Source organism: Polypterus senegalus, chromosome 12 (assembly GCF_016835505.1).
Source record: "Polypterus senegalus isolate Bchr_013 chromosome 12, ASM1683550v1, whole genome shotgun sequence".
Lineage (NCBI taxonomy): Eukaryota > Metazoa > Chordata > Cladistia > Polypteriformes > Polypteridae > Polypterus > Polypterus senegalus.
Window position 1 is genome coordinate 71,647,281 of NC_053165.1, and position 21,319 is coordinate 71,668,599.

Here is a 21,319-nt window from a genome sequence, read left to right on the forward strand (position 1 = left end):
AAGGACAAACTGTATTTGTTCAGCAGTGGGAAATGTGTTTTTTTACAGAAGCACTTTAAATGCATAAATACATAAACAGGCAGATATGTAAATAAATATACACACTCCTTTTGGTCTAAGCAAAGAAGAAAATTAAAAAAAAAAAGGCATGCATTGCTGTTGGTATAAAGTAACTTCAGTTCAGAAGAGGTCACCTACTTGCGCTTTCAGTTGATTGTATGAGGAAGGGCCTGAAGACAAAAGAACACAACGAGAAACTCTGTGAAGAGCACAAGTCAGGGGATGGAGACAAGACAATCTCAGGGTCACTCAATATCCAGTGAAATCAATCTTCAAGTAATGGAACCAGTGGTTTGCGCACCTGTCAATCTGCTAGTGCAGGCTCTCCGCAAAACATGAAGAAGACAAGGGTGGTCCTCTCAGGTCATATATAAAAGGAGCCGCTTTGCCTCACCCAGACAAGTTGGTCAGGTGGAGGAGAAGAGGAGGAAGAGATTGAGAGAATAGAATTTTGATTGCGTTGATAGATGACAAGAAACCCAATGAAGGTATTTTTGTACAATAGTAAATTTTTCATTTTTACCGGGACTTGTGTGTCTGTGAAGCTGTGTCTGAGGTTTGGGGTATGTATATATACACACACACACACACACACACACACTTGCACATATACACACACGTACACACATACACATATACACACACGTACACACACACGCACATATACACACACGTACACACATACACACAAGTACACATACATATATGGGAGAGTAAAAGTAGCTGTACAGTTGTAAGCATGTGAGGCCTTCAATTTGAGCACTTAGAAGATTGTACCTAAGTGCACTGTGCCATCGTCACATTCTTTGGAGTTAATAAAGTTATTGTAATAATCATAACCTGCATGTCTTTTTCCATTGGAACAACTGTAAACCTACTTTTGCCTACCCATATATACCCTGATTTAAGCTTGATTGAATATAGACATGTTGTTGTATTTCATTCTGTCTCTTTTTGCTTAGTCAGTCTGTTGATGCTTCCATAGTTGCCCAGATTAATACCATCCAGCTGACTTAGTTATTATCCTTTTTTTTTCCATTAAACCCTCCTGATGTGCCCTGCAGAATCCATCTGAGAGCTTTAACCCTTACTGCTTAATCAGGACCTTGGATGTTCTTGCATCGTCCTCGAGTAGTTTCAGGTCTCTTGCCTCAGTATTCTTGTAAGGGTGCTGTACAAATAGCTTGTTTAGAAATTCTACGTTTTTTTGTGCCCCTTACGGAGCTGTCATCTACCGTAGAGGGTGACTCGGCAGTTATGGTCCAGAATTTGAACTAATTTTACTTTTTTTTTTTTTTATTATTTTAGGAGCCTCTTTTTTTAGATTGTTGTAAATTGCTGCATAAATCTTCAGAAGTGATACAAGAAAACAGAAAATGAAGACTGAATATTGAAGGCTTGGAAAGCTTTTTGTATGGTGTTAACCCTTTCATTATTCTGTTTACTACATGTTTTTATCCTAAATGGAGAGAACAATATTCTATATGAAGCCTGGTCCTTCTAATTTCTCCTGTGAATATTGTATCCGGGAACTAAACTGCACTCATCGAAGGGCAGAGGCTGTGAAATCCTTTTTTTTTTTTTTAAATTAATAAGTGTATATGTTTAACAAGTTCATTTGAGATCAGCCAACTTGCCACATGTCTACAAACAGTGTTCTTGGAAGTGAAAACAATTCCTTTTTTTTTTAGGATAACATTGTGTGACAAATATTAATCCCATTCCTTATTGTTTGTTTTATTGCCTCTCAGAGTATATGCAAGTTAAGTCTGGAAAATTTTGCCTCAACCTAAGAAGGACATTTAAGTGGTTGAAGGTAGTTTGTTTTCCCAGTTTTGGGTTATTTTCAAAATGATTAAGACTTTGAATAATAATGAAGGTGATGTTATTTTCATCACCCAAAAGTTGCATATACAAAGGAGTTGTAACATATTAGTGTAGAAGATGAGTTATTTTTTAGAATATTTTTCATCGCCTTACCTTCTACTACAAGTGTTTGTGTGTCCCCCACTCCCACCTTCACCACAAAGCTCGATCTCAAGTCTATCGTTTTAAGGATTAGAGGTTGCCTCATTTCTCAGGTGGCTTGGTTATGAAGAAAACTGCACTTGCACGTTAAGAGGAGCTGTTCTTCTGTACGCTGGAGCAGGAGCCTTGGCTTTATGAATGATTAATACATTAGAGTGGACAAGGATGTAACTGCAGAGTTAATAGCGGTGACGCAGCAGAGTTAATAGCGGTGACGCAGGAGTTTTAAAATCCGTTTTGTGCTTCGTCAGTGTCTCGATTGTGCCCGAAGGAGGCAAAATATAACAGGCCTAGCTATTGCCAGACACCAAATAAAGAAGAAGAATGCCTGGGTTTATTTTGATTTTACTTTTTAAAGATTTATACATTCAAAAGAAAAAAAAACACATGTTTTAGCAATATGAACAAGCAGGCAAAAAAGAAACCTTTTTAACCAGATTAGCCTAAGGCATTAACAGTGTTGTGTTGGAGGAAAAAGATGCAATTGTGTTTGGTTGGATTGTAAGAAAGCACAGTGTCAAGGGTTTGCTTGTGCCAGAATGTTCACTTGATTTAATTTTAAGCAGACGTTTCTAAAGAGGACATTGAGATGAATGTACAAAAGCAGTAAATGACTTGGGACTTGTCATGATGCATATAGCAGTGATAATATGGAGGTTGGTTATGGCCAGGGTGTGTACCAGTATTAGGTTGGTTTGGAATGTGGTAGAATATCGTGTCAAGTTTTGGTAGGATTTTTTTGTTTGATGACCCTCACTTTTGTATTTTTCAATTCTATCTAAATTGCTTTGTTGGACAAGGCAGCAGACCAGACTTGCAGTGGCACTCCTGCCGCTTATTGTTCAGCAGTGTCTTTCTTTGGGCATATGTGACATTTTGGTTTTCTAATGGAGAACCTGATCATGGAATATGAAGCATGTGTGTTCAGCTCCTTGTATTTAGCAATGTCCATACAGTTCTGTTAGGTTCAGCACAATAAAGTGGGCCTTCAGTGTTCACCTTCACCTTTTACATGGGCCTCCCTAACTATCGCTGTCCAACTGGGCTTTATTTTACAATTTTATTTGTTCTGCTGTACATTGAGGATGAAGTTGTTTCCCCCTAGCTATCTGCTGATGTAATTTAACTGAAAGTAACAGCGTACAGACTTTATTAGCCTTTGTGAAGATGATTCAGAGCTCAGTGGAAACGGGATAAAGAATACGGTTAGTCAGTTATTTTCGTTTAGAAATTACAGTTAGCAGGAAATTCGCCTTTTAATGCTGGCACGTGTCTGCGTGAGTTCGGTGAATTGACAGTGGTAAATTGGCTCTGGCACAAGTGAGTGTGTTTGTGAGAGCCCTGCACTAGACTGCCATTTTTGGGTGAAGAATTAAGAAAGAAACAGACAGAAACTTTAAACATGACTTGTACCATAATGTCTATATGCATACCTGTGATGGCCTGGCACCCTTGTGCCCTCTGCCAGTTGGGATAGGCTCCAGCACATACCCTCACCCCACCTGTGACCCTGGTCTGGGCTGAACAGATTAAAAAATGACAGGACATCAGACATTTCAAGTAATAGCCTTTCTTTATGTCACTGAAGTGAAGGAGGATTATTGGATCTGTTTTCAACAAGACTTTGAATTTACTTGGAAGTATAAAGTAACAATGTCTTTTTTTTATATTATTTGTTAGAACAATAATAGTAAGCAAAATTTAAACACTGATTGTATCCTTTTGATCTTAACTTGTTTTGCCAGTGGAGACACAAGTCTTGTCCATTTACTGCAGTATAGTTTTCAGAGATTTTTTTTTCATTATTCTCAGTTTCTCCTTCCCAGCTTGCATTGCTGAAGACGCATAATTATGTAAGGAATCATTTTTAGATGTTTTATTCCGTATTTTTTTTTCTTTTCTTCCTCCACATTACATACATCAGGAGGCCTTCCAAATAGGTGTGAAGCTTCTTGCTTTCCCTGCTTGTTACAGTTCTGCTTAATTACGCGCCCCAAACTGCAGATGTCTAGACTACAGTTTAACACTAACCTGCCTCGCCAAAATAATAATAATTATAATAATAAAAAAAGCCGTGTTTCCCTTTTCTTGTAGCCATAGGGTGGAATCTGTTTCAATCAGAGCTTAGTTTGGCTTCTTTACTCCTATTTTCATGTCTTTAACCTGTAAAGCCATCAGCTTTGCTGTAACAAATGTGGAGAGTCAGGTGATCGTAATCCGGCCCTGAGTTTCTTATGCAGTATGTTAAATATTTTACAGACAAATGTATTACAAGATTATGATTATGATCATGCAGAATGCTTACTACCTGTCTGTGAACCAACCAGCCTTGTGAAATCGAGGCTGCTAACAAAGCCAGACTTCTTAACGACAGCTGAATCAAAATCCAGAAAGTGTTCTTTTACTGTGGAACTGTTTGCAGCTTTTCTTTAATGGATGAAAAATAAAACGTTACTTAATGAAGTCTGTGGAAGTATTTAAACTTGGGATGACGTCACTTTGTATTGCCCAGGGCTGACCTGGATATGCCGGGCCACTCGCCCTCCTGTCTGTTAGGTGAAAAGCTGCACCTAATTGGAAGATGTCAGTGGTGGGGCTGCTACTTGATACAGAATGTGACGACAGAGTTCACTGGTTTTGTGTTTTTCTCACAAGCCCCATATTTTTATACATTAGGACATGTAAAGGTAAATTATTTTTTTTTTTTTGTGGATTGCACATAATCATGGAAATGTTGTGAACTGATCATTGGAATGCTGGATGTAAACCTCATTGGGTTTTTAAATATTTGGGGATGACTGAACTTTTTACTGAGTTAACTTTTCTATCGGGATTGGGACAAAAGGATGTTTCCATTGGTTTTGATTTTGTTTTTTTTTTTAATTATGAGGTGTTCCCTTCAAGCTACTTGTGTACAGTGGTGAAGGAGTGTGACTTCCCTTTTCTCCTGAGTAGAGTTGTACAATGGTTAATGAAAAAGGTAACGACAATTTGAAAGTGACTCTGTAACCATAATGGATAGAAGCTGACGACGCAGTATAACATGTTGGTGGTTTCTTATGGGTTGTTCGAACACGCACCATTAGTCTGGCGGCAGCTAAGCTCAAATGAACGTGGATATTCCCCTCTAGGATTGCACCATCATTAGAACAACGTGCGGTAGAGAGATTTCTTTGAGCAGAGGGAGTGACACCTGCTGAATTTAACCAAAGTTTGTTGGTTCAGTGCAGAAGTGAAAACCGCAGGACTCAATAATACGTTTAAGAAGTGGGAAGAACAAGTGTAACCGATGGAGGTCGATCTGGTCGACCCGTCCACACAGGCCCACATCAACATGGCAAATTCCTTCATCGGGGAAGGCTGGCGGATTACATTGTTCCGCTGTTACGGCATATTTGGATCAGCAAATAGCATAATGAATGCATTGTGACTTGGGGTACCATAAAGTTGGCACAAGATGAGCGCCCGTACATCTTACCGATCTGCACAAGCCAAAATCCTTTGGTGAGTTTCAGCAGGTTTTACTCCCGCTGCGCTAAAACAATCTCGCTACAGTGCATTGTTCAGCAATGGTGCAGTCCCGCAGCAGACCATCCATGTTCGTTTGACCGTAGCTTCATGTAGACTAAGAGCAGAGCGTTGTGCTGTGTGCTCGCATTACCCATAAGCCATTACGAACATGTCGTATCGTATCGGCTTCTACCCATTGTGCCTACCGTGTGATATTCAAATTGCTTTTACTTTTTGATTGACCCACATAGTTTTCTGTGTTCCTGGATGATGCCACTTTACTTTAAAAAGTCATTGTGAACTTGTAGAAGATGAAAAGATGAAGAAAAGGAGAGGCTGGGTGACATTCTGGTGAAGCAAATGCAAGCCAACAAACTACATTTTTCTTCCATTTGGCAGCCAGCCTTCTCTGCTATACTGAGGAAGAGGTTCACCTGCAGTATTGAGGTACATTACGGTGTCACACTTGCGATTTCTGTCAGCACTAGCGTGCCACCATCAAGACTGGCAGAGGGTGGACATGATGTTTCGAATTTAACAAAACATTTGATTGTTCAGATTCTTTCCAAATAACAGCTTAAAGTCAAAAACAAGCTGGCGCTTTTTTCTGTCTCTCCTACTCATCAGCTTGTGTGTGTGTGTGTGTGTAGGCTGTTTACTTAATTTTCAGGCAGTAATGAATACCTGACACTAAATGTGAATGTTCTTGTCTCATATGATATCTTTTGTATAAAAAAAAGGGAAATTATGAAACACACTGCAAACAGACTATATATTTTTTAAAATCCTGTAACATGTATATGAATAAATTGTTAAAATATTGAATACTGTCCATTGAAATAATGAAACAGTGTATAAACAACGTAACCTGTATCCTGGTATTTACTTTATACCTAGAGTTGAAAATATATATTTTTTTGCAAGGCCTTTGGTGAAAAGCGAGCCTATTAGTGAAGTGAAGATTAAAGTTTATTTATGTGTTATGCAGAATACATTTTTGCTTGACTGCCATCGTCAATTGCAGTAGCCGAGATAACATGGAGGATCACAGATGTTAGGACTGTATGTGTCACTTTCCTGTCCCATACATCATATGACATATTTACACTAGAGTGAAATGTGGATTTAATGTACAGACCCATTTGTGAATGTTGAGTCTGTTTTTTATGTATTTATGAAGGTTTATGTGGGTGTTAGCCTAATTGCTTTGCTATTTGTGCTGTTATTTTTTTCCTTTTTTTTCAGTCATACCCTATTAGAGTAACAACTGTATTTGTAAAGTGTATCAAAACTAAACATAGGAATAAAAAAAATCATTTTATACATAAAGGCTTCTTTCTGTTTTGTTTGCCTGTGTTATGGGGCTTAACAGTGTAAGGGGAAGCAAGAGTTCAGAATCGACAATCCATTATTTATAGTTAATTGATACGTAACCCAATGTCGTATTTTAAGGAAAGTCTTTTGTAATTGGACGTGTGGTAATAATACACCTTTTTGCCAGCCCCAGTGGGCATACATGAGCTTACACTGGCCTGTCTCAAGAGTGCAATCGCAAGACCGCAGTACCTAAGAGGTCAGTCAACATCCCAGCATCACGAAGCGCCTTTGTCGTCGGTCACATAACACCCATCGCATTAGACCGTTGCTTCCCAAACTCTAAAACGACAAAAGAGAGTCCAACATATTTATAGCTTTAGAAAAAAATAGAAATATTTCTAAATGTCTTATAAATGTAAAACCTATACTGTAGTGCTTTTCAGAATGCAGAATAAGAGAACAGAGATAAAAAGAGCAGCTAATTAAATGAGATCAGTTGTTCTCGATTATTATCACAGACTGTGAATTTGGTTGGAACAAAAACCTGCAGCTACAGGACCGAGTTTGGGAACCACTGCATTAGACTGTGATTGACATTAGGGCCCCGTTACACTGTGGTTAAGATTAGGGTTGTGAGGGGCTTATCTGACTCGAAGGGCGTTTTGTTACTAATGGTGTGGGTCTTACCTGAACGATGTCATTGGTATTGCAGGCTACAGTTAGACCCTTCTCACCAATCTGTGGAGATCACAGCATCAGAACAAGTATAGACAGAATTTTAACATGAAGGTAAATCGACCACTAAAGGCAATTTGAAAATAAGGCACTAACTGCAACGGAGAAAAGTGGATGATATACAACGCATTCAAAATGGCAGTGCAGCACTCGGGTGTTAGTCTAGCTCAGTGTTTCCCAAACTCGGTCCTGGGGGTCCCACTGTGGCTGCAGGTTTTTGTTCCAACTCGCTTCTGTTTTTAATTGGACTCCTGGGCTCATTAAGTGATGTGCTATTTTCCAAGTTCTGTGTTTTGGGAACAATACAGAAATTAGAAAACTAAGTTTGGTAAAATATATATACCACTTGACTTGAGCATTCCTAGTTTTTCATCCTCTTTCTCTGTCTCTATTTACCATTCGTTTGCTCAGAGGTTGATGCGCTTGCTCCTTCTTGAGCGGCTCTTTCCTCCACCCTAGCGGCCCGCTGCTTCTCTTCTTTCATCGGCATCTTTTCTCATTAAAACTGATTAAGTCTGTTTGTGTTGCAATGACTTAGTATGTTTTCTTTACTTTTTCACTTAAGCTGGCACTTTAAATCATTCTTGGGGCAGATTGAAGACTTAAGATATAAAGAGGGTAGGGGAAGTGATGGCAAAGGTGGTAGGGATGAGAATGTACGCCCTGCTGGCCGCTGTCGAGAGTTGGTTCTACAATAAAATAAAATCAAAATTAAAAGAGGAATAACCTTGGAGCTCAATCATCACCACAAAAGTGGCCAGTAGACGTCACGTAGTGTATGTGTACCAAATTTCAGGTCAAACAGTTTGTGAGCTACAGGTGATTTAAAATCATGGACAGCCACAGTAGCGTATTATATAAGAAGATATATATATATATATATATATTAAAATGTACCAAAGAGTTATATGGGAATAATGTATCTTTTTCTTTTTAACAATTTTTTCATTTTCATCTTGATTTTCATTCTTCTTTTCTAGGTGTTCTAATTGTTTAATTTATCCATTATTTACTAATTAGTGGGTCTGACTCTAAAGAAGTTGCAGCCTTTGATTTTTCCGTGTTGTTTGCCTGGGTGTCTGCGCTGCTCGTTTTTATTTGTTGTTAATAAGATACAATGAAGGGAGCAAACTGCATAGAGAAAGGGCAAAATAGAATGAAATCAACAAAAGGCTCCTATTTTAGATTATGTCAGTCCCCCATCCACCAGATACCAGCATCACAGGACCCCAGTAACCATGTGGACACCTGCAGGGCATGGTGGGAGTTATGGCGTTAGTGAGTCAGCCCTGCTGGGTCCCATGGGTGCCACCAGGGGGTGCTGTTTTTCGGGTCTTGCGCATGACCCAAAAGTGCTTCTATCAGGCTGTGACCTGGCACTGGCCGTACATCCCCATTTGACATAAAAGGAAGATGTCCAGCCTTTCTCCAAAGGAATCCGAGTCGGACGGAAGGAAGAAAAGCAACATTCACGGGAGGGAGGTGAATGGAGAGAGAAAGAAAGATTTGTTTAGAATTGTGCTTCTTCAACCTGTGGCAGATGTTTTCTTCTTTTTTGAACCCATGATTGTATTTGTGTTGGTAGCCTGCAGCATCTAAGGCAGGGGTGCCCACACTTTTTTGGCTTTTTCGGATCTCAGACTGGCTGTCCTGTATGTCAATCAAGTGGCAAATGCCATAGGGAGGGTATATGATAGACTAACGTTTTAAAAAAATAGTTTTTTTGAATGCAAGGCGATCTACCTGCACTACCTTGGTGATCTATCGGTCGATCACGATCGACGCATTGGGCACCCCTGATCCAAGGGCTCAGTGGCATCTTCTTTCTATCACCCTCCCTAATCAAACTTTATGACCAGAAAAGCCGTAACAATTCAGCACATGGACTATCTGTAACTGGCCCTATGGAAGAACACATCTGGCGTTCCCATTTCCAGAGTACCCAGATCCAGAAGTCCGTGATCAGTTGTGCGATCGTATCGTCTAATTTGAGGCTGTCTGCATCTGATCAGGACGCCTCCCTGGCAAAATGTTCCGGGCACGTCCAACCGGGGAAGACCGAGGACACGCTGGAGGGATTATGTCTCCCGGCTGGCCTGGGAACGCCTCGGGATTCCCCCGGAAGAGCTAGAAGAAGTGGCCGGGGAGAGGGAAGTCTGGGTATCTGTGCTCAAGCTGCTGCCCCCGTGACCCGAACTTGGATAAGTGAAAGAGGATGGATGGATGTTCTTGGCAGTCTGATCAAGTGAGGTGCTGAGGTGGCCATGCTGATCAGAATGTGGGTCTACCATACCTGAGAATTCCAGAGGTGCCTCGATAATTGATAAGGCCGAGCCTTTGCCTCCTTTTTTTTTTTGAGGTGACCTCGTCTCTCCATGTGCTGAGGTCCTGAAGCACCATTCTCCGAGTAAGCGACTCCGCATCCACAAAGGCCATCTAGCACTCTGGTTGTGGGTTAACATCTGGAACAGAAATTGGTTCTCTTGTTAAGTAAGATGCTGCTGCTATTCAGTAATTCAAGACAATTATCAGGAGACCTTATGAGAACTTGAACGGAAACTATGCCAGCAATGGTGCTAAAAAAAAATAAAACACAATAATCACAGTAAATTGGTGCAAGTGGGCTTTTAATTTGGCCCTCCGTGAGGAGCCGACTGCCACACATAATAAAAGCAAGCCCAAGTGTTGCCATAGGAACCAGTTTGGGGGGGTGGGGGTGTTAATATTTGCATCATGCAGAACGGAAGAGAAAAGAATAGAAAAATCAAATCTTATTGCAGTTTCAATATAAACCCTGTCTCGATTTACACACCTGCATGTTAAAAGGGCGCATAGAAATCCCAGGCTGCTCTTGCTGATTCCGTTAAGTCGGATCTGTAAAGGAGGCAGTAGGAAAGGAAGAAACGCTTCCTTCGTGTGCTGGGTCTGGCAGCTGTGTTCAGATATTTTTTTTTCTGTGTTATGTCCATCCATCCGTTATCCAACCCGCTATATCCTAACTACAGGGTCATGGGGGTCTGCTGGAGCCAATCTCAGCCAACACAGGGCGCGAGGCAGGAAACAAACCCCAGGCAGGGCGCCAGCCCACCACAGGTGTTATGCCCATAATATTGGAAAATAAATTTTGTTCAGTAGTTGGGATTTGGTTGATTGAGGGTTGAGAGATAAATAGGAAGAAGAAACCCTGAAGTTAGCAGTCTCAAAACCTGCTACTGGTACTGTGTCACCACCAGCAATTCACTTCACCTGCCTGTGCTCCAAGTGGAAAATGAAATGTAACCAGTGTGATGGATGGCAGGGGACCGAGAGAGGGGCAATTCCTTCCTCAGGACGTAAGAGGGCAGCCGATCTGGATTGTGTGGGAGCCACGGAACTGGAAGGCTCAACCCTGTGGGGATCCATGGCCACCACCAATAGGAGCCTTGGACCGCCACACCAGGAAGTGCTGCCGAACCAGGAAGCAGGTTACACCCGGGGTGCGTCCAGATGCACATGCAGCACTTCCGCCACACCAGGAAGTGCTGCAGGGAGATCATCAGAGGGCACATCCGGGTGCATTATAAAGGGGGCCACCTCACTCCATTCAAGGAGCCGGAGTCGGGTGGCAGCGGACGGAGCTTGTGAAAGAGGAGTGAAGGCGGCAGAAAGAGAGTAAAGGACTGAGTAATCGTGAGAGTATTGTGGTGGTTGGTGTTGTGTGTGAAGAAATGAAGAAGAAAAGAGTGCTTTTTGGACATATGGCTGTCTCAGTGTCTGTCTGTGTCCAGGCTTCTTTTACACCAGTTGTGTCATAAATGTTGTACCCCACCTTGGTTAAGTATATCTGAGGTTTAATGGGGCTCTGGATTCTGGGGTGAACCTGCAGGGGAAGATGCAGAAGTTGAACTATTTAGGATCAGTGGCAGCCCAAGATGGAAAACTACAGGCAGAGATGATCCATAGAGTGTAGTGTGGGTATCTGGAATATCAAGGAGAAGATTAAAGGCGAGGGTTTGAAGACAGCAATGATGTGTGGAGCTGAGACATGGGCAGGAAAGGGAACACGGGGAAGAAGTTGGACGTGGCAGACATGAGAGTGTGGAGTTACAATAAGGCCAGAATAGGAAAAGAGGCCATCAGAGGTACAACAGAAGTGGGTTAGAGAGACGGGAAGAGAAATTGAGGGAGGCCAAAGCAGTGGTGGATGGATAAAGTAAAACAAGATCCGAAGGAAAAGGGTCTGACTGGAGAGAAGGTTGATCAAGCACATCAACCTCACATGGGAAGTGGGAAAAGATGAAGAGGAGGAGGAAGAAGAAGAAGAAATCTGGTTTCTGGAGCCATTCACGACTCCCAAGCCCAGATAAACAGAGAGGGTTAGTGCCAGGAAGTGACATTCGGCCGCAAAACTTGAGCCGAAACCTTAATGATGGAATCAATCTAATCAGCTTCAGAAAATGCTGTAAGGCATACATTTAGTTGTCTCGGCACCATTTCATTCTGGGATGGGTTCTTTGCATCTGAAGTTGGTTCTTTGGGCTTGGAAAAATATCCAAATATGTAGACAAAAAGAAAAGTAATCTTTAATATATGACAGGTTGCAGGACACTAACAGATTGAAAAGACCTGACTTTGCCCGTGTTCTGTTTTTAGAATGATGAACCGCTGGTGTTTCACAAATCTGTTAGCCATTATGGTCTTTTACTCTACGGAGCTTGTTACAGATCTCAACAAATAAAACGTCTTTCAGTAACGTTCATGTGGATGGGTCCCCGCACCCCATCTTTCAACCTCAGGCATCGTTTTGAAGAACCACTCTGGCACCTTAATCGTTAAGAGAGGACCTAAACGTCCCAGACATTGGAAAAGAAGTTTCGCCAAGTGACGTTCCCAGGTGCATGTGAGATGTCGCAGGTTTCAAGCAGAAAATGCGCAGTAGTACGTGAATGGAGAATAAAAAAAAAACGGAAAACGAGGTGAATTTCAGAGTCGCAGCTCCTCCTCCGAAGCCGTCAGTCATTCAAAGGCGAAGGCGAAGCGCTCGTCGCGTGTGTGCCCGGGGGTGCAGTGCGCAAATCCGTGGTACGTGCTGCGGAAAAGCAACCGATGACAACGACCACCCAGCCACCCAGAGGTAAGGATGGCAAGCCGCGTGTCCTAATGACATGCGGCACGTGCGTGCGGGCGGACGGTCGGACAGGGGGACGGCGCCTATGGGACCTGTCAGCTCGTTACGTTGAAATGTCGTTCGTTCTTCTGGCTTGCAAAAGTGTCACCAACCTTTAAAGCGCTTTCTTTACCAGGACGTGACGGTGCGGCTGAACTGATCTGCCGAAGCAACTCGGGCATCGAGGTTTAAAAGGAGGCAATTCGCTTGGAGACCGACACAATTTTCTTCGTCTGTCTAACAATGTTGATGCTCGGTGACTGGTAGGAGATTGCATGGCCACTGCGTGCTCGTTACGCCATTCGCAGCGCCTTGCACGCGATTTGAATTTTAATTAACGTGTCCATTGAGGTGAAAACACAAAGGGTTTCATCTCCCAAAACCATTACAGAAACGGTCAGGTTATCATACAGTAGCTATTATAATCTAATATCAGAGTCGCCTACTATTATAACAGCCGTAAATTACGTTAGACGGAATGGCTTGCTTTGTCAACCAACATCTCATAAAAGGACCGACTGGGCATTCGCAAGTGTGGAGCTCTGAGTGCTCTCCAAGATGCATCCATCCTGTAACCCGCACATCTAATTCGGGGTCCGGACAAAACGCCACACCCACGCCCGCCGGGCACATCTGCCATCAGAAATCGCATGGGACTAAGACCAGGGCTGAGGGGACATCCGCAGAGACACGCAAGGAGCCTTTTAAAATTTGGGCGATGAAACGCTAACCGTATGCGCCTCCGTAATCCCAGCGCCGGCCGGACGAGTTTTCTGCTTTCCATTGCAAATCTAAAGTGCGAGAGGTGGCACGCCGGGTCCGACAGCCTGCTGCCCAAAATTCAACAGACTTTATGATGTCGTAACCCTGGAAGAACATGAAACACAGGCCGAATGGCACTTTATTTAACAACAACTGATTCAAAGTCGGCGCCCTGACCAGTGTTTGTTCCTGCCTTGCGTCCTGTGCTAGCTGGGATTGGCGCCAGCATCCCCTGCTGTTCAGGACTGAGCGGGGTCGAAAACTGAATGACCGGGTCTGATTCACAACCCTTTGACGTGTACAATCGCCCCCCCTAAAGCCGTGGGAAATGCCCCGTCAGTCGAGCGCCGTGTGTCCTGTCCCGTTCCGTCCTCCCGTTATCATCGTAATGCCCACCAGCCTTCCCGGACTTGTCAGGTGAGACGAGAAACAGGCAAGCAGAGCTCAGCACGCATGCGAACATCGAGCCGTCAATCACTTGTCCTGTCCCCGCCCACCTCTACGGTGGCAATGCCGGCTTTTTACGCCGTTCAGCTGCGCCAGTTCTGTGGATCGACCAAACACCAACTCGTTTTTACAATTATGCGTTCACACAACTTAGTCGAATACCCTCTTAAAAGTATTTAAAGTTATTCCCACACTGTTAACAATAATGGCACCACTGGGGAACCGCGTTGGGTTTCCAAAAGACCCATCCACATGAAGGGTTCCAGAAAGATCCATTTATTTATTTAGCTCTGTAACAGTGAATAACCATGACTAGATGGTATTAGATTTGCCATCGGCTCCTGATTTTAAAAGCATATGTCCAATACCATCGGCTAAGTCCATCCATCCATCCATTATCCAACCTGCTATATCCTAACTACAGGGTCACGGGGTCTGCTGGAGCCAATCCCAGCCAACACAGGGCGCAAGGCAGGAAACAAACCCCGGGCAGGGCGCCAGCCCACCGCAGGGCACACACACATACCCATACACCAAGCACACACTAGGGACAATTTAAGATCGCCAATGCACCTAACCTGCATGTGTTTGGACTGTGAGAGGAAACCCACGCAGACACGGGGAGAACATGCAGACTCCACGCAGGGAGGACCCGGCTAAGTTCAGGTTTTCTTAATCTGTTTGTGTCCTACAGCCTACCGTACATTAAACATTTCATTTTTTTTCTACATATTAGGACGGTTTTCCAAGCCCAAAGAACCAACTTCAAATACAAAGAACCCTTCCCAGAATAAAATGGTGCTTTTGTCAAGCAGAGGAACTACACAAACCAATAAAGAACCCCATAGTGCCATTAAAGAACCAGCATTTTAAAGTACACTTTTAAAGGCTGTTAATAAAGGATGCATGTTGACATGTTGACTGAAGATGCACCAGTTCCATGAGCCGGGTGTTCAAAATGGATGGCAAGACACCTCAGTTTTGGGGGTGATCTTTTCCTGTTTTCCATCCAAACCAGTGGTGTCAAGCTGGAGGTCTTGGAGTGACACAGTGGGTGCAGATCTTTTCCTCCGATAACTTTCTCCAATAGTAACCAATTCCTGCTGCTGACTGAACAGACGTGTTAAGACTCAGACCTCTTTAGTGCTTCTTTAGTGCTTCTTTTTTTAATTAAAATTTTTAACTAGCAGCTAAATAAAAATGAGCCGCAAAGCGAGCCAACACACAACCAGCTCTCCTGTGTCTATTATACAATATCTGAAAATAAAGAAGGGTGAAGGTCTTGGCAATGATGACTGACTGTAAGTGCAGGTTTTCATTCAGACTCTTTTCTTAATCAGGACCCAATTTGTGCTGCCGATGAACTTCTTTTCTCTTCATTTTAATTGACTTGTTTGTTTAAGATTCAGTCTTCTGAATTGCTTCACCTTTTCCGTAAACAGCAACCAAACAGAAATGAGATGTGAAATTAATGAGCCAACAAATGACCAGCCAAGTTGGGCCTCAAACCTCCAACCACTTTCACTCCAAACTCAGATGGGTTGAAATCTAAGTAATCAATGTAGACCTCAGTGTTAATGTCTGCAGTGCACCATGCCATGTGTCTGTGTTAATGTTTGTGATGTGCCATCTGTTCAAATGACAAATTCCATGCATATGCCGCTGTTATATGCCATTTGGTATGGGATTTGTTAAACAAGGGCAGCACGGTGGCGCAGTGGTAGCGCTGCTGCCTCGCAGTAAGGAGACCCGTCTGGGTTCGCTTCCCTGGTCCTCCCTGCGTGGAGTTTGCATGTTCTCCCCGTGTCTGCGTGGGTTTCCTTCCACAGTCCAAAGACATGCAGGTTAGGTGGATTGGTGATCCTAAATTGGGCTTGGTGTGTGGGTGTGTTTGTGTGTGTCCTGTGGTGGGTTGGCACCCTGCCCAGGATTGGTTCCTGCCTTGTGCCCTGTGTTGGCTGGGATTGGCTCCAGCAGACCCCCGTGACCCTGTGTTTGGATTCAGCAGGTTGGAAAATGGATGGATGGATGGATGGATTTGTTAAACAAGAGCTGATGTTTGTGAAGTGCCATCTGTTTGAATAACAAATGCAATGCATATGTCTCTCTTGTGTGCCATTTGGTACGGGATTAATAAAGGCAGCGTTAATGTTTGTGTCATGTGCCGTCTGTTGGAATGATAAATGCAATGCATATGTCTCTCTTGTATGCCATTTGGTACGGGATTCGTAAAAGCAGTACTAATATTTGTGATTAGTTTTGGAAATGACTGGAGGGGACAAAATGAGGATACCAACGTGCCACAGAATTCAACAATGTGTTTGATTAACAGCTACACAGGAAATTGGCCCGAGTGAAAATGGTGGCCCTTGAGGACTCTTTGAGACCCTTGAGTTAGCTGAACATCTGCTGGTCTGCTTTGTATCTGTTTGTTGTTTAGCTGATGGCCAAGCATTATGTTAAATTAGCAACCGTAAATGGTTACTAATTAAGAAAGTGGCCAGAATAAAAATCTACAGCACTGGGGCCCTCTCCTGACCAAGGGGAGTCATCCAAATAAGAGTTCCATAAAGAACTTTTCATTTAGATCAATAACCATCTCCATAAATAACCATGAATAGATGTTCCCAAATCTGTTAGCATGTATTCTTGGTTATTTATAGTATGGAGCCTGTTACAGATCTAAATAAATAAAAAATCTTTCTGGACCTTTCATGCGGATGAGCCATTCACGAATCAAAAATGGATCCCCTATGGCATGGCTCTGCAGAACCACTCTGGCACCTTTATTTTTAGGAGTGCACTACTACAGAAACACTATTTTAAAAAGCTGAGCGTCTTTTACCGGGGTAGTTAACAGAATGCAGCAGCACTCTTAAATTAACCTACTTGAATGAAACAGCATAATAAAGAACAAGTTACCAACATGTAGCATTTTGCTACTGTCCTTGTCTCCCAATGAATTACGGTAACCATTCATTCCGTTCTGGGGACGTAGGAGCCGGTATGATATGATATACTTTATTAATCCCCAAGGAGAACTTGTCTTTATACACAACCTTTGGGGATCAGAGCACAGCATCCCTGGTGCAATTTTCAGGTCAAGGGTCTTACTTAAGGGCCCAACAGAGTCAAGAAGGAACCAGGCCTGGACAGGACTGCAGTCTCTCACAGAATCCACCCACACAGCTGTATCATTGCAAATGGACTCACATAGTGCTTAATTAATAATAGTAATTCTTTACATTTGTATAGCGTTTCTCTCACTGCTCAAAGCACTCTAGTGGGGGAGCCACTTCAACCACCATTAATGCGCAGCATCCACCTGGATGATGCCGTGGCAGCCATTTTGTGTTAGTATGCTCACCACACATTAACTTTTAGGAGGTAACGGTGTGAGGGGTAATTAACCAATTAGAAACAAGGGATAAATGGGGGGTGGGGGGGCAGAATGACTAAGCCATGGTGGGCAATTGAGCCAAGACTTTGGGATACACTCTATTCTTTATGATGTACACCCAGAGATCTTTAATGACCATAGAGAGCCAGGACCTCAGTTTTACTTCTCATCTGAAGGACGGCCGTCACTATACTGGTGGCACTGGGATCCACACACAGACCACAGGGTAAGCACCCCTTGCTGGCCTCTCCTACACCTCTTCCAGCAGCAACCCCAGCTTTTCCTTGTTGGTCTTTCATCCAAGCACCAGCTGGGCCCACACATGCTTATCTTCAGGTGGATGACCTGTTCTGAAGTGCGGGTGGTAAGTTATCCAGGACATCGGGGAAACACCCAACTCTGTTTGAAAGATTCCCTTGACTCTTTTACAACCGGAAAGAGTCAGGGCCTTGACTTTACAGTGCCAGTTTTTCCAGGCAGGTGTTCTTGTCACTGTACTGGGGCATTGGGATTCACACACGGACAACAGGGTGAGTGTCCCCTGCTGACCTCATCAATGCCTCTTCCAGCATCAACCCAAGCTTTTTTCTGGATGGCCTCCCATCCACGCAACAGCCACTTAGCTTCAGGTGGATTACTTGTTCTTAAGTGCAGGTGGTATGTCTGCTGGCATAATGTAAACCACAACTGCTGTTAGTTTAAAACTAAAACACTACAAGACAAGACAAGGCGGACAAACTTTGTAATGAAACTGTGAAAGCCTCACGTTCGACACGTTGCAATAAACCATTAGGGAAATCTGAAGCATAATCCCCATGGAGAGCCAGAGTCTAGTCGGGAACTAATTGGTGTAAGAAACCTGAGACCTACGTACTTCACTATTTGAACATTCAAATGAAATCTTTAATTCCAGTTAATCTGTTTGTCATTATGTGTAGATTCAAAACATACTTACAGCTTCTTACAGGCTGTCCGTCTTTATTCATCTTGCACTTGGCATCTTGTGTGGCACTGCCTTGCAGGTTTAAGTGACAAAGATGTCTTCTGTTCTTTATGTAGCCTAAAAAAAAAGTAGACTGGGGGGCAAAAATACATTCAGAAGGTCAAATGGTGCTGTGCCATCTTTCAAGATTAGTTTAACTGAATATATGAAGAGCTGTGCAGTTCATACTGATATCAATTATTTTCTGTCAAGCTCCAGCCTACACTAGCCATTACTTCAATAATCGTACTATACCATTTCTGCTGGATTATTGCATATTTTCTAAATATTTTTCATGGCATGTGCTACCTCAGTCCAAGTTGCTATATTAAAAACTACTCATAATTCATGACCAGAAGCCTTTCTCTTTATATCCAGCTTTATATTTCTGTTCTTAAAAATGACAAGTTTTTTCTTTTATAATGACATGGAAGAATGTGCACCGCAAGTCTGAATGTTCAGTTCAGGTTTTATTGTCCCATGGGGCTCTAAAATGTCCTTACGGATCTCTCCTCTTATTTGAATTTGATGGCCAGCGTATAGCGTGCATATTTAGTTTTTGTATTTTGAATATATTTGCATACATTTCTGAAGTCCTGTTTTTGCTTTGTCATTCTGAGGTATTGAGTGTTCCCTGATGTTTTGTCTTGGTAGAGTAATATATTTTGCTCAACTTTCCCCTTTTGTATTATTAATGTGTAGCCTTTGTCAGATTGCCTCAAATCTCACAGACCTATCACTGTTTATAAGGTATTGTACCATAAAACTTCTCCCCACCTTCCCTTCTATATCTATAAACTCAGGCAATTAGATGTAGTAAAAAGACAAGCAGGAGTTAAGTTGCACATAAAATAATGTATTACTGATAACATTCATGAATAATAACAAAATGCAAAGTACATGTGAATATTGGCAACCATACAACCTGATTAAATGGTGATGTGTAGTTTCAGGCGGCACACAGTCATGTTAGTTACTTAATGCTGTATATCTCTAGTTAAGGCATCATTGGTGCTTAGCTTTCTTCAGAACAGGCTGCAAGCCTGTCTCAACATGGCTGCCGAGATGTGCTCTTCATTGTGTTGTCTTCATCATCAGAGGTTAGTAAGAGAGATAGAATGTGGTTGAACAAGCAGATTTATAGATTCTCTGTCCAACCCCTAGAGCCAATAGAAGGCTTCTGAGACAAGCCAATTCCAAACAGCCATACCTCAGACCAATGGAGGAATAGAACATCTTAACACCTGCCACCCCGCCAAGACCATATGTTAAGGTAACCTGGCTTCCTTGCGGGGATTGAAAGACTCTAGCAGAGAAACATCTGTGTCAAGCACTTCCTTCCCCCAACTCTGTCGTAAAATTCAAAGAGACTCAGTCATAAAATGGGGGGTAAACATGAATGCTTCTCACTAAAGTAACACTAAATGATATTGCCTAAATTACAAATATAGACATACAAAATATTTATCAAGTTATATGCAAAATCTCACATCACAACACCTGATGAGAGGAAAAAAAGAGGATTTTAGCAAAGGGCTGCGACACAACAAAATGTGAAAAAAACACGTAGGGGCTTGAGAATGTCCTTAAGGCACTGAGGCCTCCGTCCAATGAATTCTTCCCACTAATTGGCACCCAAACAGAAATGAGATGTGAAGCGAGCCGACAGATGACCCTAAACCTAAGCAAGATGTGTTATAGCAGAATAACTAAACACAAGGGGAAAACTCCATGCTGATATGTAACTTGTAGGCCGGTAAAGGTCTGTTCACATTTGTGCCAGGCTGTTTGCCTTAAATCAGGTTAAAATGAGGCATACTGAGTGTTGTTATTGAGCATTTGTTTTTTTTTTTTTAAATCACCCTTTTTAAAAGAATTCATCGGGGCAGCCTCATGCCATTGTCTCATAGGCCCAGGAACCTACTCTACCTAAGCTCAATTTGTTGGCCTGGTGAGGGGTTTTTCAAACTATACGTGGGACGTAGAGTATTATTATTAGGCTAACACCTTTATCTAAGTTGACTTACAACACTTGAGCAATAAATTTGGCACATGAAGTGCTCATGGTCACACAGTGTTAGTAGGGGCATTTGAACCCACACACTCAGGGTATGAAGTCCAAAGGCTTAAGCACTATGCCACAGTGGCATGTTTGCCAAAAACGACACATCTTGTTCTTTTTGTCTTTTCTCGTATTAGGAACTTGTTAGTTTTTGCATACCCCTTGGTGTCAGCCATTGTACAGTGCCCCTGGAGCAATTGAAAATTAAGAGCCTTGCTCAAGTAGGATCTTATTTGGCAGTGATGGGGATTTGAACCAGCATCCTTCAGGATACCAGCGCAGATCCTTAGCCTCAGAGCCACCACTCTGCCCAATAGCAACTCATGAGCAACTTTACAAAACACATACATAAAGTACGAGACTTCTTTGTGTGTTTCACAAACCACCTTATGAGCGAGTTTAACTCCGACTCTGAAGTTGCCTACCAAAGAAGCACCACAGCTCGACTGAAAAGCAGTCAGCTGCAATACTTTCATTACATAGTGGTGCTTTAATTCAGTCAATGCGATTTCTCAATCAATTTATTTGTTTTTAACATGGAAAGAAAGAAGATTCCTGCTGACTCTTGTTTTATATCCACAATTGCTGTCTAGCGTTCCAGTGTTCAGATACTTGGGATTGTGAATGGACATGTTAAATATATAGAAGATAAATGCAAAAAGGTGGCACGGTGGCGCAGTGGGTAGCGATGCTGCCTCGCAGTTAGGAGACCCGGGTTCTCCCTGTGTGGAGTTTGCGTGTTCTCCCCGTGTTTGCGTGGGTTTCCTCCGGGCGCTCTGGTTTCCTAACACAGTCCAAGGACATGCTGGTTAGGTGCATTGGTGATCCTAAATTATCCCTAGTGTGTGAGGTTTGTAGGCTGGGATTGGC

General features: G+C 42.7%; 2 protein-coding genes across 2 annotated transcripts in view; both read left to right on the forward strand.

The window, feature by feature from the left end:
- ptpn11a (protein tyrosine phosphatase non-receptor type 11a) overlaps positions 1–6,921 on the forward strand; it is a 34,897-nt gene extending 27,976 nt beyond the window's left edge. The window contains exon 14 of the mRNA XM_039771333.1: positions 1,369–6,921. The gene's annotated coding sequence lies outside the window, so the exon portion shown is untranslated. The remainder of the gene's footprint in view (positions 1–1,368) is intronic.
- A 5,727-nt stretch (positions 6,922–12,648) lies between these two features.
- The window catches only part of LOC120540989 (rabphilin-3A-like), a 169,171-nt gene continuing 160,500 nt past the window's right edge, over positions 12,649–21,319 (forward strand). The window contains exon 1 of the mRNA XM_039772206.1: positions 12,649–12,763. The gene's annotated coding sequence lies outside the window, so the exon portion shown is untranslated. The remainder of the gene's footprint in view (positions 12,764–21,319) is intronic.